The sequence below is a fragment of the Thunnus thynnus genome, chromosome 3, assembly GCF_963924715.1.
Source record: "Thunnus thynnus chromosome 3, fThuThy2.1, whole genome shotgun sequence".
In the NCBI taxonomy this organism is placed as follows: domain Eukaryota; kingdom Metazoa; phylum Chordata; class Actinopteri; order Scombriformes; family Scombridae; genus Thunnus; species Thunnus thynnus.
Genome location: NC_089519.1, coordinates 12,761,519 through 12,784,061, shown reverse-complemented (window position 1 = coordinate 12,784,061; position 22,543 = coordinate 12,761,519). Strand labels below are relative to the sequence as shown.

The following is a 22,543-nucleotide window of genomic DNA, read 5'->3' as shown; positions in this document are numbered from 1 at the left end:
TGGGTGACATGTTCCTCCATTACCTTGAACATGAGCACTCTGATTTATTTTGACTCAATCCCACATACACCATCCTGCTGCTGCTAACACTCACTAGCATCAAATGTGTATTAATCCACATCTGAAAATAGTCCCTGACAACAAATAGCCCAAAAACAGACTGAGGAAGTCAGAAAGTCGAAATAGTTTTGGTCTTTTCATGGGATTTGTTGACAGTAAGAACAATGTGGAATAACACCTACATTTTCTTTTTGTGTCATGAATGACAGTGGCCTGTTACTTTGGTGTGCCTGCTTGCTATTGGTTGAAATATTTATGTTGGAGATCAGACGTGTGTCGTGACTTTGACGGTCCTGCTTGTCCCTCAGAAGAGAAGCACCTGAAAGACCTTTGAGTCATGAAAGTCACATTGCAGTAAAGCAGTGGTTGGTTTTTTAATCAAGTACAATGTCATGACAGTGCAGAGGGGTGCTGCAGCTCACAGGAGACCTCTCAGTCACTATGACTCTTGGGTTGCTCTTGATCTGCACATTAATATATCATGGTGAATGGAAGCTCTTTAAAAATGCAAAAAGTTCTCAAGCGTAATCGTACTGTTACTTTGCAATTTTGCAAAACACAACTGTCAGCTTTTTACTCACAGAAATTCACTATGTTACCACCAATGAGTTAATTTGAAGTCTTAGAAGTTCGTGTATGCCACATGGAATAGAACAGAAATGAATGATGCCCAGCAGTATCACTGAAGGGATTCACTTTAATTGTGGTGCATGCATGGAGCTCAGATTCAAATGAAAGAGGCTGGCATCATAAAAATGAACATCCACTCATGTTACAGTCGTCCTTTAGAGAAAATGGAAGCGTTTTTTATGCTCTGCAGCAGAATATGACCTTGTGAACACGAGACACCTCCACACGGGCGAAAGGCCAACTAATTCCCTGTTGGTTTCCGCAGACCCCCTAACCAATTACTGCACTGACGTCCCCTAGAAAGACAACTTGAGCCCTATTCACTCTGCAAAAATCCCTTGCCTCCCTCTAACCACACACAGGTAGCTCACAGATTCATTAAAAATCCTTCTTCTGGTCTTTTCTCATGTGAACACTTCTCTTAAGGGACTCTTCTCTTCTCCTTTCCTCTTGACTGGGCCTAAAACTGACCTTCACATAGCTGAACAAGCAAAGGAGTCTCCTTGTGAAGGTATTGACCACCACTGAAGACACACTTTGCCATGTAGTGCCTTGGCAGTGAAAATGTTTTTTTTGCAGCTGAACACACTCTTGGCACAAACTTCTTACATCCATGAGTACGATAAACATTATTAAAAAGCAATGCATGTAATAATAAACCAAGGGGAAAAACAAGTGATGAGTGATTTTAAGAATTAAACTCGACAAATAATAGTTTTGAATTTAAGATACAGTTTGTCAGCAAAATCCTGCCTTGCTCTTTACTACCACACAAGAAAGGCCTTTTTAACAGCCTACCAGCCTGTTAAATGAGGAAAAGCACAGGTGTATTTAATAACATTAATAATGACTGTCCATTCAGGTGAGTCCAGTTTCTAATCTGTGATTAGTAACACCTGTGCCTTTTTTACTATCACATGTCAAAATGTTTGAATCAGGGATTATTTTGAGATTGTCCTCACAAGATAAACAACAACAAATGTTGCCTTACATTACCTTTGTATATGTGTACCTGACAAGGACCTCTAGCAGCCATGTGAACTATGATCACTGTAGGTAGGCTACAGCACAGCACTGTTATTACTGTCGCAAAAGCTCTTTTGGAGGAGTTTGGAGTGGATCTTTTTTTCACCACAACTGTTATAGTTTCCTAATCTTAAACCATTGTTTTGGTTTTATGGTGTGCAACTTTACTGTTTTGATTCACTCTCACTGCTCTCATAGTGTCATTTTTACACGTAGCAGGCAGATGCTCTTAAAACCCACTATATGAGTCCAGCACACAGCAGACAAAGTTAGAGACTAGCTAATGAACATAGTGGAGCAGTTGGCCACTAAAAAGCCAGACAAGAGTTGGTGGAGATCAATTGTTTGCTAAAGGTTCGCCCTGCCACTTTAAAAGGTATGTCAGTTTTGTGTTTACAGCTTGTTTCCACTGCCCCCAAGTGAGTAAATTATCGTTTTTTTTTTCAGGTTTAACCAAAGCCAATGATCATATACTATTCTGAAGACACTGACAAATGCAACCCTATCACCAGACAAAAAAGGTGATATTTAACGATTCTGCAAAACCCTGGAATATGTTCAGGAAATCTTTATAGAAATTCTCACGTTCAGTCATGTCTGTGCATGGCAATTATGGTATAGTTAAAGTTAGGGGAAGATTGAGGTTATGGCAAATAAACAATGATTATGGTCGGGGTTAGGCAACTATAACACCTGATTAACATTAGTGAAGATTGTTACGGTTAATGAAAGGGGGAAATTTAATTGTAGGTCTCTGATTCTGGTCCTGAGCATGAAAGTCAGGTGTGCTACATGCCCATCCAATACTCTGACCTCCACACCCATGCTATCCACTTTGATACATTTTGCATTGACACTGGACTTTAATCATGAGATGTAGAATCGCTGGTACTTCAACATACTTCTATACTGGTTGTCAATTTAGCCTGATTCTCTGAGAAAATCTTACCGGATCTCACTCTGTGAAACACAGATGATACATGTGTAGCCTCAAATCACATAAACTTCATCTTCAGTATCTTAAGAAGTAAACATCAGCGTGGTAGCTCCACTGAGGTGAAGGGGGAGGCCACCAGGAGATGGGCAGGGAGAGGACAGAGTCGGGAAGATGTAGATGAAACTCATCACCATAACAGAATTTCCTACAAGGACTCTTGCAAGTTACCTTGCGGGACTGTCACACACAAACTAACTCACATATTCACCTGTACATGAGCACACAGTGTCCCTAATGCATCAAAGAGTTAACTTCAGTCAGAAAGGCACAAAAGGGGGGAGGTGTGTTCTTTCTGTTCCTGTTCTGTGTATCTCTCTATGACGTGATTTCTGTCTTAGTCCCTTTAATCTCCATCCAGCTGAAAATCACCACGAGGCCCAGGTATACTGTAGCTGTTCCAGGAGGGAGACATAGACAGACAGTTAATATTTCATGTCTGCAGAGACTTTTAGTTCAGGAAGAGCTAGGGACCACATGAAACACTGTTTGATGGTTAAACCAAGTAGTGAGAAATCAGCTGGATAAAACCCCCGGGATGAAAGGGACTGAAAGCACTTTATCTCTTCTTTCTCTTGGAAGTCATTCATCTGAGAGAATTGGAGATCGTTTTGGACCACAGAAAAAGGAAAGTTTAAATCTGCTTCCAGTCCCTGTGATTCTGTGCAGCCATGCATCTGTGACAGCATGTCTGCTCATACACTCACCAACAAATCAAGGATGCCCTGTTTGTTTGTGTCTTGTATAAAACTTCTTCAACCAACCAACAGGATTCCACCTGCTGCACAGCATAAAAGGTCTGAATGTTTAACATTGTACTTAACAGAGATTGACACTTGAGACTCAAACTTGAATCAGATTTCTGTCACAAAAATGTGGGTTTGAGACTTGATTGGGACTTGGCCTAATCTATCCTTCACTCTCTGTGACTTTACCTGACAGCAAAAACATGAAGTCTCCTGTTTTGTTCTGGCAAAATCCTGGAACAAGGCCAGCCTGACCTGTGTAGCCACACAGCTTGAATAAAAGCTTGAATAGCTTGAATAAAAAATGAATGTACTAAAAGGACTTGGTCTCAGCCATGTAAAAAGCACCATTAACACAACTTTGAAAGGAAAATGTTCAAATGCCACACCATTCACCATTCAGAGATCTGAAAAACTTGCATCACTTGGAATTTGCTTATAAAGATTTGTTTTGAGAGTTACTCAGGCAGACTTGAGACTTGACTTAAACTTGTCTCAGTTGAACCTACTGTCTACTTGACTTGAACTTATGTCAAATTACTTGAAACTTGACTTGAAGCGGTGTTGACTGACTTGAGACTTGACTTGGACTTGTCTCGTCTATGTCAGTATTAACTTGAGCTTGTGTTGTGTTGTGACTTGAGTTGGACTTGTTTTGAATGACTTAAGAGGTAACTTAAAGATTTGTCTTAAATGACATGAGACATGACTTGAACTTATTTCGACCGATTTGAGAATTGACTTGGACTTGCCCCAAGAAACTTAAAACTTAAAAACTTTCGGTGCTAAATCATGCTAATCCATCCTGATACATTTTTATGAAGGCTTAGCATCTTTATAAACACTCTTATCTCACTCTGTATGCAAATAAATGGAACAAATAAGCTCAGGAATGTGTGATGAACCAAATAGAGAAACCTTAAGGCAGAAACAAAAGTCAAGTTTCAATGTTTCTGATAGTTCTGGAGTAAACAAAGGCCACTATCAACCAAGAGAAAAAAGCTTTGAAATGCTAGAAAGCCAGTGGAGGTAAATTATAGCAAAGCAAGACATCTGCTTTGACAATGAAAACATCCATTTGGCTCAATAATTGCAGGCAGTATCCACTCTAAAATACTTCACATATTGCACATTACATTGGACGGATATGTCTGTTATGTTGGTGTTGTGCAGCTGTGATCAAAGACAAAGCAATATGTTCATGAGCTAACTAAGCTCTGTTGACTATTTGAATGAGTTTTTGCCTGTTTTCTACAGATGGTTATTCCAGGAAATTTAAGAACTGACTCACTGATGCAGAAATAGATGAGACAGGTTAATGCATAAAGAAAGTAAATTGCAACACTGATTACAAAATACCTTCTGTAATTCACCCTTGTGAAGAATTTTTCCTTTAAGCTCTGATCTGCTTCTCTACATTATTGTTTCTCTTCAAAGAGTTGAAAAAGTTCCTTAGCATGCGGCAGACGCCTCTGTAAATTCTTGCCATTGCTCTCTGGAGCTCGTCCAATGCAATCAAAAGAGAAATGAACACTTTTTTCTTCTCTTTACAGACTACATGGCCCTCACTTCTGTCTTGCACACTATCCTTTGTATGGCTTTGCTGCAGTTATGTTGAGAAAAACGTCTCAAGGGCAGACACGCTTTTGGGCACCGTTTCATTTGTCCTGGTCACATCTTCAAGAGTTTGACAGATTGCTTTCTCGAGCTTTTCTTTGCTTCTCTTTCTTTGCTTTATTGTGTCTTATATCTAACATGTAACATTGTGTTGAGAACACATGTTGATGTAGCTGTAATTTAAATGTTCTGTTTACTGAAAATGTATTATAACATCACCGTTTCTAAATTCATAAATATTTTAAAAATCACTTTTGGTTTCAACTCAACTAAAACAGTGATTGGAGTCTTATTGCATGACTCTCAATCCATTTCACAGCAAGTTAGAGTTCAGGGCCACAGCTTTGTAAAACACTGAAGTCAGAAAAGAACACTTCTCTCAAAAGAGAAGACAATTATAAAACTGAGAAACATCTTTAAAAATGTGAGCAAGAAGATAAAAGGAGGTCATAGTTGATGGTGAGTCAAAACAAGCCAGCTTTTCTTCAAAAAGAACGACGGAGAGCGTGGAGGAGACAGAAAGGCTGCCGAGAGAACAGTGGCAGAGCTGTCAGACGAGGACAACAGGATCACTGCCCTCTGTCAGAGTCTTCAGGCTCTAAATAACGAAAAAGCAAGACTCAAGTTTCAACTGCTCTGGGCCTATGAAACTCAGAGTGTGAGAGGGGAGGTGGAGATGAAGAGGGAGAGACGAAGACGGGAAAACCGTGGAGCAAAGAACGGCAGAAGAGGAAGAAGCTGTCAGATTTTCTCTCAGCAACTCTGACCATCAGTTCCTCATAGACCAGTGAAATAAATAATACGAGCAGTTTCTGCCGGAGAGGTAATATATCATGTAAAATCCTGTAGCATTACCGTCATCCCTTATTTTATAACTTCTGAATAATGCTGAAACCTACATAAAGTATCTTTTGATAGTGATGCTGATGGATCGTCCACCATCACCGAGCATCTAAAAATATCATCCAAAACAGCAAGAATGGGCAAGAAATCTCAACACAAACCATTGTTCTTTTATTAACAATGCAATCGAACCCCCAGTCTTACACTGATCTGGTGCCATGGGACATGGGCCTTATGAAGACTTTGCTGGTTGAAATGTCACTTTTTCCACACTGCATACTCATTGTATGATCACTAGGGCTGACTATCAAACTTCAGGTTTTGGAAGTTTTTGTGTATGTAGCATTTGTTGAAAATGTTCAAGTAACAAAAGTTAGCATCAAATGTGTTGTCAGATTCATACAGTTTATCTCTGATTTAATCAAAATTTAGCAAATTTTAATGAATAATGGAAGAGTTTGAGTTAGAAAACCTATCTTTGGTTTGTGTGTTTCTCGACTAGTCATAATTCAGAATATAGGGCTTCTTAAACCACTGTTTACATATATATACTGTGTATATATATACTATATATACGTATATATACCTTACGGTTTCCACAACAATCCACTGGAATCTGCAATCCACCACAATCTGTCCATACTGTATATTTGCCAGTGTCCTTAGCTGTATAAGTCCGTCTGACGTGGGACCAGTCTGCGGTCTCCACCAGCTGATCCCCTAACCCCTCCTGCTGATCAATACTGCCCCATCTGACCACTTCTATTCCTGGCCACCATCCCTGCAGAGTCAGCTCCCTTCCCCCCTGCCCTTCTTTTCCGCTCACCTCGCTGGGACCGGCCTGGCACAGCGCTGCCCGCTGCCAAGTCTGACTCATTTAAAGAGAGACACTCTGTGACGACACAATACCCAGTATGGCCTGTGACAGTTTGTGTGTTACAGTGTTTCCTGTTCTCACACGCAGCAATATGCGAACAGCTTTACTGTATAACTCAACGTAAAGCACAATTCTCCCCCAACAGATACTAACAGATGACCAGAACTCTGAAGCACATCAGGAACATTTATTATTTATTTAAAAGGCTCCCAGTGTAAAAAGCTGAGTGACCCAAAAATGTAATAAGGACAGTATATAAAAAGATCCAGTCTGACCCATATCCAGTTTAAATATGGGCTGAGTGCACAAAAAAATAGTTGATGTGATGGTGTCTTCTTCACCCAGACTAAAACACCTGCACTTTTAAAAGCACAAGAAAGCTACAGCACTTTCTCTCGAATCAGAAAACATTCTCTCTCTTACACACCCACACAGAGGAAGAGTTTTAGGAATCTTTTGTTGTTGGTCTTCAAAGTTCCTGAGATCCTTTGCTGCACTATTTCCTGAAACAAGAGGGGGAGGAAAGGGAGAGATTAGCTGTGACAAAGAACAAGCCTTTCAATGCAATTATAAAAGCAAAAGCTATTTTACAGCGTCAACAGTGTTCAAAGACAAAGTTTTAACAGTTTTGAGTCATAGTAATTGCTGGTCACCTGTAAATGGCAGCCATTTAGCATTCAGCAGTTGCTCTCAGCTTAGCTCAAATTGCTAAAAACACCAGGGACACACAAACTCCAGTCTGATCTGTTACTGGGAAAGCATACAGATTCGATGGTACAGAAGAAGTGTTTTAACTTAAGAGGTGAGTTTACACTGAGGGGCCTCATCAGACAGTGCTGAACATATTATACTATCATGCCACAGCTACTGCAGTGCTGTAACAGCAAAAACTGGAGCCTAACAGCGAGGTCCATTAGCAGCCTCGGTCATTATTATTCCCCTACACTGTGGGGGAGGCCTCGGCCTGACTCCCAAGTCCAGTTAGTTTGGGCCCCACAACAACACAACGCAAAGCTATTTACTCTGAATGGCCACCCAGGACATTTTCAGTGCTTTACAGAGGCTATCAGCATCAGCAAGTAAACTGGAGGAGAGCAACACTGAGTGACAGAGCAGCAAAGAGGAAATAGAATTCGAAATGGGGAGGTATTATTAGTTCTGTTGGTGGGATTTTATGTGCATGTGAGTGTGTGCATGTGTGTTTAATGACTGAAGTAGTCATATTTTTTTCTGCACAATCATCTTTGCAGGTGCATAATCAAAAAACACACAACACCCCCGAGTCTGTCCTGGAGGAGCAAAAAAAAAGTAGGAAGGCCTGTCTCTCTTTTGTTTGAAGCTGAAGTTTTGTTCCAGTTAGCAGCTTTGCAGAGAGAAGTATGTTATTATAATTAGCACTGGGTTGAGTTGTTATTATAATACCATGGAGCTCAGTAGGTAGATCATAGTAGTTTGGTACTCATTGTAGCTTTTTAGCCATCGTTTCTATCAGTAATAACATTTTACTGACCAAGTTAAATGTCTGCCCTCATTTTCAATTTTCCTCCAAATAAAGTGAGTACCCAGATCTCCGCCATTACTTTGGAAATGATGGCCAACACTGTGAAAGCAGGACACTGTGGCTACACATGTTTGAGAGGAAAACGAGTAATTAGAATACTTTTGATTTCTCAGGGTCTGATTTAGAAGAAAAAAACAACAACTTTTTTTCTGGTTTGAAGTGGGTGGGTCTGAGTTGGAGGTAGGTGATATATATTTCTGTGCACCAATCAGAATTAGGAACATCTGAATCAAAATTTGATGACAGATATGCAGCAAATGTGATGAAACCTTATTCACACAGTCCTGATGATGCAGATTACATAGATCACTTAAAGGGTCATATTATGCTTTTTCTAGTTTTCTGTTATGTATATACTGCTATGATGTCAGATATCTATGCTAAACATGGTCAAAGTTCCAAAACTTGAGGTTAACATATGTAGAAATGTACCCTACAAGTCAAAGGCCAGGGCTTCACCCTACTCTGAACGCTTTGTTTGCATTTTTCTACCTTGCTGACGAGCTGACATTGGATTGTCACACATCACCATAAATGGCTGTTCATTCCATATGCTTGTTTGCTGAGGTTGTTGCTAAGGTTTTTGTTAGTTGCGTTGTCCACCCTCATTTCGGATCAGATTTCGGCTCGAACATGTACGGATGTATTAAAGAAATTACTACAAGTAAAGAATGAGAAAAAGTAGTGAAATCCTACTACTATAGTTTGTTGCATGGTTTGTTAACACGGCCTCCAGAGACAGAGGAAGTCTGCTGATGGGCAGCTTCCAAGAGCTGGCCAATGAGAACAGTGTGAAGTCCTCGGCAGTGGGGCCAATTTAAAATATAGACTTGGAAATGTGTATAATTTGTCCCCTCTTATAATTAATAATCACAGATGTTTTAATTTTCATAATTTTACTTTCTCGATTTTTTAGTAATGATTGTTTAAGGTTATCCAAAAAAAGAAAAAAAAACACAGCAGATTTGAAACAAAGTCTTCAGGGGCTTCAACATAAATTTAACTTCTCTCAAAGCTGATTAATAAGTGATGAGGTGAACTGTGGTGAATTAGTGGTTTGCCTGAACACTTCCTGTTGTCACAGAATAAAGGCAGGTGGGTGAGTAAAGAGGAAAATAAAGGAGAAGGCATCCTCATTTCCTGCTTTTCTTCTATGAAATATAAAGCTGACAATGAAAAAAAATGAAAAAAATATGTTTTTGATACATCTGTACATGTCATAGATGAACAGCATTTCTTGTTTTGGTTTTACACTCAATATGCTGGAATAGATATACTGTTATATGTTGAAGTTGCTCAGGCACTCTGTGTTTAACCACAAAACATGTGATGCCCCCCTGTGAAGATCACCACTCATAAATGTGCAGCATAGCCGATGTAAGATTGACACTGAAAAGTGAAAAAGAAATTGAAAGTGACCCATTCTCATTTCAGTCTCTATTTTCCCACCGTTCCCATCTGGTCTTTCTTAAAATACACAGTACAGTAAAAATATCCTCATTTTCGAGTGTGGCCTCATTCTTCTTCTTTCTGTGACACATTTTGACACTGTGTGTGTTGCTATTAAAAGGTTATTGCTATAAAAGATGATGAGTGTTGTTTTTTATAGAACCAACTCATTCTTTAAAGAGTACAGTGGGGCTTTGATGGCTTATGACTCAGGCAATTAGAGTTGAGGAGTGTTACTCTAATAGGCTATTATGCATCCTTTCTAATTAGATATAAGACATGATGATACATGGGGGGATATTACAGGGATGCAGCACTAATTATAAATTGGAACATTTTAATATATACAGTATGAAATATATTCAAGCATTCAGTATTTTCAAACACAGAACTTTTAGTCTGAATAAAGAATTGCAGCCAACAGAAAATATAGAAATTCAGTCAGCAGCCTTGCGTTTTTGGCTCCAGTCCTCCTTGCTCTGCTGTGAGACACACCATGAGCTGCATTGTCAAGCAATATTGTACCATTCTTCAAAAAGGAAAGCCTCTAGTTCTTTAAAGGATGAAGGAAGGGGACATCTACTGAGTCCTAATGTAAATTATTGATGTTGTAGCTACAGGTAAGCTCTGAAACAAAATAAAAAACTCAGAGTAAACAACTGATATAAAAACACTAAGCTGCTAGGCCACGTTGTCCTGGTTGCAGCTCTCCCTAATGCAACAATTGTTGTAAATCTGATCATCTCCAACCTGCAGCTCTGCTATGGTTTATTCATTTGGACAACAAAAAAAAGCTAAGTATAAGAGCAACAACATGAAGTTACAAAATGTTCTGTGTCTCAAAAATTTCAAAAAGCACAATCACCAGTGTAAATGCCAAGCTTGAACTGAATTTAACTTTTCAATTTGAACAGGAATATTTTTATTATTTTTTTTTTTAATTTTATTTATATCTTATTATTTTTTTTAAATTTATACAGCAATTTAAGTGAATCAGTCCAGGAACTCTGGACCATTACTGCTGAGTCTTGACAGGAACCTCATCATCACACTTAGTGACTTTCACTCTGATTAATATGATGTACTAAATATGGGGGTCCCACAGGGATCCATTCTTGGACCACTTCTATTTAACTAATACTAGTGCTGGCAAAAACTGAACAAAATCTTTTCTATTGAGATTCTCACTCAATACTATGTGACAAAGTTAACTTGCTTCAAGCAGCGCAGGTGGTGACTGATTGAGACACGTTTTCCCCTTGAGACTTACAGCTGTACTTGCTTGCTGCTGAGATTTCTCAGTATTTCAAACCCATATACTCAATTCAACTGCTACAGATATCAGCTTCTTCTTAGACACTTCTCGTAAATGTTGAACTGCTGTCCGTATGCTGGAGAATACCAAAGAAACCGCTTGGGACTTTGGGGCTTCGGGGCTCGCCAGATTTCATGTACAAGTAAGGCAGTAGACTCCATGCTTGTTAGCCTGTTATCCTGTGGATAATAAGACTGGCTGGAGTTCCGTGAGAATCGGTGCTACAGTTTGATATACTCAAAAAGCACAAAATCTATAAATATATCTAGAGGTCCAGACTTGGGTATACTGTGGCAATGTAACACTCAAACTTTCCAGCACTAACTTATAGATTCTTAGCTTTGGCTATACCAGTGACAATACTTAAGCTGACAACACCCAACTTTTAATTTCACTGTCCCATAGTGATAAGAATCCCAGACTTCCTTGTCAACAGCTAATACTTTTCTGTTTGTGGTTGCAAAGACTAAAAGAGAGCAAAAACAAACATTTAAGGGGACGTTTTGGATGCTCATCTGAACTTTCATAATCACATTTGCAGCATCACTACTAAGAAATATGTCAAAAATCAGAAGCTTTCCTTCCCAGTCTGACCTTTGTTGTGAATAGGTTAGATTTCTAATGCATTTCACTCTCAATGGGCTTTCCTGCTAAAACCACTCATGCACTGTAGCTCATTAAGACTTTAAATAAGGACAAACAGATCAGACTGCATCACCCTGGCCCTTAATAACTTGTGTTGGCTACCTGTTAAGTTTCAGAATTCAATTCCATTCAATTTAAGATCCTCCTCCTTTGGTCCAAAGCCAATAATGGCCTGACTCCACACCATATCGGACATAGCTTCAGTTTAAAACCCAGAAGATCTCGCAGGTCTCAAGGCACCATTGCCCCTCATCTTCCCAGAGCTCTCTCCAAATCTAGTGAGACCATTTAGCCTTTCACACATAAAAGCACGGAGTAGTCTGCCTGCTGATCTGAAACTTGAATTAATACTGTGAAACTACTTGAAATGGATCACATTTTCCTTGAGAGAGCTAAAATTATTTTGGAGCATCCTTTTCGATTCTCTGTATGAACAGTTTGAACTTCTTTCCACTGCACAGAGATTTAGATTATCAAAGACTATGGAGTATCAAAGACCAAAGAGTTTGTGTATACAGTATTTTATTTTGTCTAATGCTGAAGTTGAAAAACAACCTTTTTATTCAGTTTATTCTTGTAAAGTATTGTTCTTGTATATTTGATTGTCCTGTCTCTGGAGCTTGTGTTCTATTTTCCCTTTTCTACTTGTTTGTTTGAATGTTTTATTACCCTCTGATGCACTTTGAACTGCCTTTGTATGAAACGGTGCTTTATGAATAAATTTCAACTTGAGTTTATTTATTTCATGATAACAGGTGGCATCAAACCCATCCAAGAGTTTATACTTGGAGGATTAGTCCAAACTTTCATTAGGCAGTTCTGGAGGCTTGTGGAAGCAGAGAAAGAGATGAAAGTGTTGAAAGTCTTCAAATGTCACTACACTAAAAATGAGGGGATGTGATATTCATCCATTTCACAGTGAGGGTGACACAGGCGCACAGGTTTTGGTGCCTTAGCAACATCAGATTTCATCTTTAAGAATTTATGCGAATTCTGTTGTGGCACAAACACCCTCAAAAAGAGGACAAATGAGAAAAAATTGGTGGCTGCACACCTGTCTTTGCAACACCTGCATGCACACCGTGCAATCACTGCAACTGCTCTGAGTACTTGTGCAAAATTTTGAAGCTAATTTAGGGAGATTGGTGAACTGAGTGCAGTCTCAATATAGATATCCCGACCCTACAGCTCATTAAGAAATAATGAGTGTGACCTACACTACAATTTACATGATTAATGCAAATAGGCTTTCATTTAGACAAGCAATATTAGTCAGCCTCCCTCTCACTGAGCACAGTTACTGACCAGAGTAGCTTTATGATTTGGTCTGTTTGGTCATTTCTAATGGCCTAAGTCTAGTAAGAAGTGACAGCAAACGAACACATAAAAATGAAGGTAGAAACTCAGCTCAGAAATACACTGTACAACATACTGTACAGGCTTCAAAAACAGCTGGCTTCTGCATTTATTGATGTGCAAAAATATATTTACACATGACACACACGTACCTCTGCAAATGCATGCATACAGAAACATTCACACACAAAACCCCCTGAAGTCAGCACATTTCTAGGTGGTAAACAAGCCTGTGAACTGCTTAGCCATGCTGGTCAGGCTTCAGGCATTACTAGTGCACATAACATGAACTGCCCCCCCCCACCACCACCACCACCACCACACACACATAGACTCACACAAACGGGGCAGTAAACATTAGCAATATTTTCCCATTTCCTCTGCAGGGCAGATGGGAGAGCAGTAGATCTTCAGGGGGGCTGAGCCCTTCACTGGTAATAATCTGCCTTACACTTCACACTGCCAGGGAGATGAATCACAGTGGATGGGGTCACTGTGTGTGAAAGAGAAGGGGTCGCTGATGTGCCATGGGAAGGCTGGCCTTTATGGTCCTTGTGTGTGTCCCTTTGTGTGTGTGTAGATTCAGAGGTGCAGAGAGAGGCCAAGGATCTTGTTCAGATATTGTTAGCAGAGCAGAGGAGCAGAGATGTTTCCACTGCTGTAAATAAGGTCACGTGGATCCTGAGAGCTTTATGAAGTACAGGGAAATCACATAAACATATGCTGATGCTTTTCAGGCTGTTACACGTTATACTTCTCTTACATGTAATTGCAAGGTCTCTGCCACCCACATACCCTTCCCTTTCCCTGTTCTGAAAACATATGCAATACAATTATTATTATAATAAACAAACAATCTCTTGGGAATCAAAGTAGTTTGACCTACTTAAAGGAACAGTTTGACATTTTAAGAAATTTTCGCTTATAAGCATATTTCCCAAAACATCAAACTATTGAAGAATCTGGAGTTGGCAGTTATATGACAAAAGTGTATACACATTTGTCATATATATATATATATATATATATATATATATATATATATATATATATATATATATATATATATATATATATATATGTGTGTGTGTATATCCACGAGAAGCTTGAAAAATACCAAGGGGCTGAAGGGGAGGAGCTAGAAAAGATGTGGGGAGTAAAGGCAACAGTGGTGCCAGTGGTAATCAGAGCACTGGGGGCTTTGACCCCCACATTGGGAGAGTGGCTCCAGCAGATTCCAGGTACAACATCTGAGGTCTCTGTCCAGAAGAGCACAGCCCTAGGAACAGCTAAGATACTGCACAGAACCCTCAAACTCCCGAGGGGGAGGGGGGAGGGTTACACCTTCCCATTCACTTGAATGAGAAAGTGTGTCCAAACCTTTGACTGGTACTGTGTGTGTGTGTGTGTGTGTGTGTGTGTAATCTAAATAATAATAAAAATCTAATCTAAAATCAATTGTTGTTCAAAAACTAAGTAATATTAAAAAGCTAGGGGTGTTGAAAATATAGGTGTGTGAGTTCCAAGTACTGAAATTAAACAACATTAATTGGGATTTCTGGAAATTGGAACTCTAAAGTTCTCCTCAATATTCAATATCAATAAATACTATTATTCCTGTCTTTTTTACTCTCCTTCCTGCCTTTCATATGAACAGCATGACTATTTTCAACTACATGGGACATTCATAATATTAACTGTGCAAACCAAACACTGGTTGTGCTGCTGGTTGGAATATTAAAAAGATTATTTCTGTTGGATTCACACTGAAGATGAAGTGTACTCATCGTACCAGGCTCATGTTTTCCCCGGGGTCTAAATAAAATGTTAAATGTGTTTGTGTGAAGTTGTTCTCCCTAGAAAAATGACAGGATCAGGTCAGACATATATTTCTGTTCAAGTGACAGAATCCCTCTAGCAGCCATAGTAATTATGATGGGAGGCAAGGAGGAAATCAGATGTTAATAATAATCAACAAAGTCCTCGTAGGAGGACTATGACCTGCAAGGAGAGGATCATGTGACCAACGGGGGTAGCCGAGCTAGCACTACTGCTAGCGAGCTAATCCACTAGCATGTTTACTAGAGACTGACCAATTTATTATTGAAAATGATTGTTCTGTTTTTACTACATTGGCATTGAACTGTGTCCTCTTCATTATCTGATATTCTCTAACATACATTAGAGAATTTGGTCCTTAAATGTGGTTTTCAAATTCTGATAAACTAAACTCACTATGAATAAGTCAAATTCTGGAGGGAGGTTGGCTGCTACAAGTTTTAAGTTTTCTTCTCTCATGGTGAACGTCTTTACATTTAAAGATGTTTTGTTGTTTCCAATCACAACTTGTCCAAACTACACACAGAAAAAACTAATTAGTAGGCTACAACTAGACAAGCTAGCTAGGCTACCAATAACTAGCCCACTGACTCCTTTGGCTGTCTCTGTCAGTCACATGACTGCTGTAGCAGTGAGAGTCTCCTCACGCAGGTCGGAGTGGATAGAGGGGTCAACAAAACATCACACTTTGACTCAGGAGATTGCTGTTCGTCTCCCATTTCCATCTGCAAGTCAGCACTATTTTTTTTAAACCAAGACCTTGATCGTCCCTTAACATTAACCATGTGGTTAATATTTTAACCCTGATGACAAAGATCTCCTACTCTTAACAAAGAACTTATGATCTTTCCCTAAACCTAACCAAGTAATTTTTGTGCCTCAACGTAACCAGACCATAACCACAAAACATAATTACTTCTCAACAGTGATTTGTAATGGTTTTGGAAGGCGCAGAAAAATTATGTCCTGCTGATTACTGCTGATTAGGGTGTCAGATCAAAAACGCTTGTAAGTGCTGTTCTGCAGTGCAGGGACCAACACTGGATTTTGTCATTTAATTTTGAGGACTTGGTGTGTGTGTGTGTGTGTGTGCGTGTGTGTATAGATACATCCGTGTATTTGCGTGTCTGAATTGGTTAATTCAAATAAACCTTTTAACACAAGATCTGGCCCCAAGTTATTTTCATTTCAGAACCTGTCCAACTTTATTAAAGTTTTATTCAACCTTTTAACTAACCGAATGAGTTGGGGCTAACTTTACTCATATTGAGTTCCTTCTGTGTTCAGTATTCTTTCATGGCTTCATCTGAAAGAAGTCTGATGAAACAGAACCTCATGAAAATGCAGATGGCTGGTTTCGTCTCATTCTCACACCTTTTCATCATTTTTTTTCACCATTTTTGTAACTACATTATCATAATAGTCTTACTTTCCCCTGTGACTACATTAAACATAATATTGTTGGTTTGAATGTATAAGGAGGAAGAGTAAGAACAACTTAATCTTTGAAATAACTGTTGATGCAGATTAAAGGGAGGGGACCACTGGGATGTTGAACATGATAAAGTAGAATTCATGAGTATGTCAGATGATGCAGTATCAGGTCTCAGACCGACACAGTATGACGTTAGCAGTGACCTGACTGATGAGGACATGGCAGAGTGACAGAGACACTTGCCACCAAGCCAGCCCCTGGGAGATGCTCACCACCTACACAAACTGCTGACCGACTTCAGGAGAAAAGATAGAAGCACTAAAATTTATGGGTGACATCTGCAGGGTGGTGACAGGCTGCAAGTCAACATCAGAGTGTGAGTTTTTAAGAACCTGAGCCTTCATGATTCAAAATGACACCGACAGTGTATTTTACAAGAGTTGACACTTCAGCCAAATATTTATGACAGACTGTAACGGCAGTAATAGTAGATCTAGTAGTAACAGCTCTAAGTGCATTGACTTAAAGTGTATTCTTAAGTACAATTTCAGTGCTGTATGAGGTATTTGTATTTCCATTCAATGTTACTTTATATAGTACTTCTTCTCCATCACATCTATAGGTACTTTTTGTAGATTAAGATTTTACATCAACACATCTGACCCGCTTATAAATATTAAAGATTAAACAACGCAACAGTATATAATGTAGTTTAAATCAGCTCCACCTCTGCCATGTACAACATTAAAATGCTTCACTGAGTTGCCGGTTTATTAAATTAACTTTGGTAAAAATACAGTCAAACACAGCAGACCTGCAATAAATCCTACCTTCATGAATATTATAATGTTCACTTTTTGTCTAGATTGTTTTAGAGATTGATTAAACATCATGGTCATTTTGGTGAATGTAGTTTGTTGTGAGTTTAAATTGTACTGAGAAGTGATTGCATTAGAAATAAATCCAGTTATATACTATTTACAATAATGTAACACTCTGAAAGGGGACATTCTGTTTAACAAGTACCACTGAGTTACATGCTACGACTTTGAATGCAGAACTTGATGTTTACTTTAATAAGGGATCTCGACACTTCTTTCCCCTCTAGTAACAGCGGGAGCAAAAGTAGCAGCAGTATAAACTGTACGAGGAGTAACAGTAGTAGCACAGTACACTAGTGCAGCAGCGGCTGTAATAGTACAGTAGCATAGTGGTAATAATAGTGGTGGAAGTTGTTTTAGTAGTACTAGTAATAATAGTAAACAAAGTAGTGGTGAAAGTAGTAGTAGTTAGTAGCATTAATGTTTGATTCTCATAAAATAGTTTTGACAAATATTAGTGAAATAAATGATGACAAAACACATTAAGAATCACGTTGATTACACAGGGGACATCCTCATTAGACAGACTACTTCGGAAAACAACAACGTGACAATTGTGCAGTAACTATTAAAAAATCCACTGAAAGCGCGGCATTTTTCATACATCCTTGTGGAGTTTTTTTTTGCAGTACACCTATTTATTAAGACACTGTGGTAAGGTTTGCTTCTCTGTTCCTTCTTCACCCAAACATGTAAAAAAAACCATTTTGCTTCAGGCTCTCTTTTATTGAGATATTGAGGTGACACCTTTAATCAATAATATGTGATGGATAATTTAACACTTGCCTTTTCTCATGTTTGAAATCAAGTTGCTCTTGCTCTGACTGTTTTTTTTATTACACCAATGATTTTTTTGTCATAATGATTTTGTCATTGGTTCTGTTTCTTTTCTGTCATGTTTTGTCTGTTCTTGTGTGTTTTTTGTGTGTGCTATCTACAGCAAGAATTTTTTATGAAAAATTAGAAAACTAGGAACATGTCAAGGCCTTCTTTAAAAAAAAACAGATGATGCACAGGGTATATGGTGTATATATAGTGTTGATGCAAAGTATTTTAATCTTCACACGACCGACTCTGTAATCATATAACTGTCTTGATGACGTGAACACTTGCAAGTCGTTAACATAGGAATGTTCCCATATCCACCATCCATCCCATACGATGTGAATCCAGCATTAGGCTACTAGTGCAGTGTAGCAGAATTACTGATTGATAGATAGTAAAAAAATAGCAGCAGTACAGTAGAAGTAGTAATGCATTAATTCCATGATGTAAAGTCTCTGTGTGTGTGTACTATAACTCCCCAAACTCAAAGTCAGCAGCAGTGACTGACAGAAACAGTTTTTGGCAGTGAAAATATCAACAGCTTGTCTGCTGAGGCTCAGCTGCACACTGGCTACTTCCCCAAGAGAAATTATTTGCAAAAAATCCAATATTGCCTGCTCTTCAGCCAGTGGAAGTGAAAAGGAACAGTCTGCTATTGTGATGGTTGACAGACAATGGGGGTTTGTAGTACAACACACACTTATATAATATTGTGGATGTTCCTTGAGGTTTAGTTGGAAAAGGGTTGTACACACAAACTGTGTTTGTCACTGGTTTGAATCCTCATCTGAATCTTTGCTGCATATCCTCCTGCTCTCTCATCTCCCTCCACTGCTCAATAAACTGACTTTCATCATGGCCACTTTAATGACACCCAGTGTAATTTCAGACCTACCCAGTTGCATTTGACTGAACTGTCACTTTAAAAACACCTACAGCATCCAAACTATTTAGGAATTCCAAACAGAGAAAATCAGCGAACAGTGAAAAGTTGAGTCCCTGTTGCCTCTCATCTGTCTGTCTTTCCCCGGTTTCTGCTCCACAGCAGCTGCTTTCCAACAGCCGACAATCGCTTGGAAGAGATGCCCCCTCACACTGAATTCTGATTGGGTCAGTGCGATACGATTCACTGCCATATGTGACAGCAGTGTACCAGAATGAGAAGGTGATGGAGGGGAGGCAGAGTGAGAGAGATGGTTGGGGCCAGAGAGATGAGACAGGGAGAAGTAAAGACAGACAAACAAAAAAGAAAAAAAAGTTGTGAGGACAGGAGAGAGAAGGGAGGGTGATGGTGGAAAAAACAACAGAGAAAAATGGAGGAAGAAAGGAAAATGGAGGGATGTCCAGGAAGGCACAGGGCCAGAAGAACTGGGAAAAACAGAAATGAGAGATGTATAAAAACTGTTTGAAGCTGCCTGACTGACATTAAAGAACAGGCTTTTAAGGCAGCTGAGCCTTGACACTGAAGGGAAGGATGAGGAGGAGAAGAGATGAAAGGTCCCTCTGTTGCATCCCGTCAGTGAAGAGAATTGACATAACGAATAGTACAATCTGTGCACCTAACGATCTGCACCACCGCCTTCTCAACAGCCAAGATTTACCACCATGTACAGTATGTACGGTATGTTCTGTAACTATAGCATTATGTCAGAGTGTCCTTTATAAATTTATGAACATGGCAGATGTTTGCGCATGCAGAGAAAAAAAAAAAAACACATTTGTGTGACATTTAAGTTTGAAGTCAAATATCATCATCATTGATTCACTGCTCATCTTGCCAACAAATCACACTCTTGCCTCGCCTGTAGTAAAACACCATATCACTCTCATGCAAATGAGGTGTAGTGGATGTGATGCATGGAACTGGATGTGGTATCTTTGGGAAACTCGCAGGCAATACAAGCCGCCACCACTCATGTTGATCTACTCTGCACCAACACACACGTTACAGCTTATGAATGGCCAGGGAGACAAGACGTTACGGTGGGCTGCAGTGAAAGAGCCCAGAGGCCGTGGGTTCTTTATAGTGAGTAATGATGTGTGTGAGTGAGGGGAAGTGAGCATGTGAGCGTGTGTGTGTGTGTGTGTAGGAGCTGCTGGTTTTCCCACAGTAACTAGCAAGTGTGATGGCGTATTGAAAAAAAACCCACATACTTATGAGTGCAAACACTCACGTACACATGTAGAGAGTATCTCAGGGGAGCAGTGTGAAATGTGAGCGAATACGCACACATGTGTGAAAGGGATAACGTCACTGGAGCTACTGATGGGATGTTGGGGCTAAGATGAGAGGCTGATACTGCAGATCAGCATGTGATTATCAGGGCTTGAACTTGTGAGGTGCATCCATTGTTTCAATCAGGAGAGATAAGTGAATGAAGTAAAGACAACTGTTTATTATAACAGATGATGTAGTGATAATTAAATCTTGTCAAGATAGTCTCTGGCGCTTAGACTCTACAGAGAGATTTTTGTAATTGAGGGGCACCACCCCTGAGTAGCAGCAAGATAAAAAACCCCATAGAGTCCAGACACTAGTGGTGGTAGTGGCTAATGACTCTGCTGAAACTGATAGGCTGATGAGGCTGATGAAGTGGTGAATCTGTGAAGACTAGGCAGTTAAGGGGAGGTGGAGGGGCACGCATAACAGCAGCATGAAAGCACTAGAGGCGGAGAGAGAGAAAAATTTGAAAAGACAGCAGCAGGATGATAGGCTAACAATGGAGGTGTGTCGCTGTGCTATTGGATAGATGTGACCAGCTGATGTGAACAGCTGATATCTTAATTGACAGCCCCGGGAAATGACAGCAAAGGAAATTATGAGTAAGCATGTGTAAGAGATGTGAAAGGCAGGATGGTATGAGAAATATATTGCAGGCCTATGCATGCAAACAATAGTCTTCCTGCCTCAACTTTTGCTAAAGCTTCATTTCCTCAGGGGCTATGCTGAGTGTACAATAAAGTGTGTTGGTGTGTCTGTGGATAGATAAAACAGACTACTAGATAGGTAGAAGAATAGCCAGACAGACAGCTATTCATCTGAGAAACCCCCAATACATTAGCACCTCCTCCTCAGAGGAGGAGACACCAAGAGAAAAATTTCTGAAATGTTCAAAATTATTTTAATGCAGTTAATTTTTAAATTATATTTTCTGAAAATTATTTCTCACACTGAAGGTCTAAATGTGGTTTCTAAGGTTTCATCAGACTGCAAGGTATAAAACTGTTAGGCTTGAAAATAGTCAAGTTTAGATATACACTGCATTGAGAAAGAACATGTCAGTGTGTCATTCACGCCAATTTGACCGCTGGACCATTTATATTTATTTTCCCCAAACAAAAGGTTTCAAATGCCCTTCTGAGAAAAATACAAAGAACATGATCTGAGGGTTGTCAATAGTAGCTACAACTCTGACACATACCTGTCAAAACTGGGCTTTGAAAATAAGGGGAGATATTCTGGGAAAAAATTAATGGATAGTTGATGTGTTCTTTGTGGCTTCTTAGGGGCGCTTATGTTTAACTGACCTAAATGGTAAATGGTAAATAGACTGCATTTATATGGCAAATTTCTAGTCTTCTGACCACTCAAAGCACTTTACAATACATGTCAACATTCACCAATCCAACAATTTGGGGTCCAGTATCTTGCCCAAGGACACTTTGACATGCGGACTGAAGGAGCTGGGGATCAAACCGCTGATCCTCTGATTAGTGGACGACCCGTTCTACCTCCTGAGCAACATCCACCAACCTAGCATGCTATTTAACATAATGTTTTCATTACAAACACTAAAATCCACCTACACACCTTGCAAAACACAATTGTTTCCCAACTTGCTTTTTGTCAGGAATGGGAAAATAATCTCCAAAGTATTTAAAGGTGACCTATTATGATTTTCCTTATTTTCTGTTATATATATAATATTACAATGTCAGATGTTCATAGTAAACATGGCCAAAGTGTCAAAATAATGAGGTAAACATATGTAGAAGTAATCCCTGTGAGCAAAAAGCATCGGCTTCAGACTGCTCTGGACGCTTGTTTTCCAACATTTTTTTCTACTTTCAGCCTGAGCTGATGTCGGCTCATGATGGATTTCTTTATATTTCTTTATATGGAAATCTGCCCCAAAGGGAAATATAGGAGAATTACGGGGGAAATTACACAACAGGAACCCGGCGAGAGAGGGGATGAATGAACAGGAGAGTTGACAGGTCTGCCCTCACAGCTAGCTAGCAGCAGCCATAATAGACAGACAAAGATAGCCTAATAGCTAGAAGAATACTTATAGTTAGACAAGCAGAAAGATGGCTAGCTATCTATCACTATCTTTTTGTCTTTGTCTATCTAGCTCTCTGTGCTAGTCAGATAAACAGTTAGCCAGATAGTTACATGTATAGCTAGCTCAGCAGCTAGCAGTAGAGGTTTTGCAAATTAAAG

The 22,543-nt window shown here is 39.4% G+C and overlaps 1 protein-coding gene across 2 annotated transcripts in view; it reads right to left on the bottom strand.

The window, feature by feature from the left end:
* Window positions 1-22,543, bottom strand: part of LOC137179531 (endonuclease V-like) — an 81,693-nt gene that overhangs the window by 7,859 nt on the left and 51,291 nt on the right. The window contains exon 9 of one of the 2 annotated variants that reach the window (XM_067584276.1): window positions 6,962-7,296. The exons of the other annotated variant lie outside the window; for it this stretch is intronic. The gene's annotated coding sequence lies outside the window, so the exon portion shown is untranslated. Of the gene's footprint in view, window positions 1-6,961; window positions 7,297-22,543 lie in introns of those variants that run through there. 2 annotated transcript variants of the gene reach the window in all.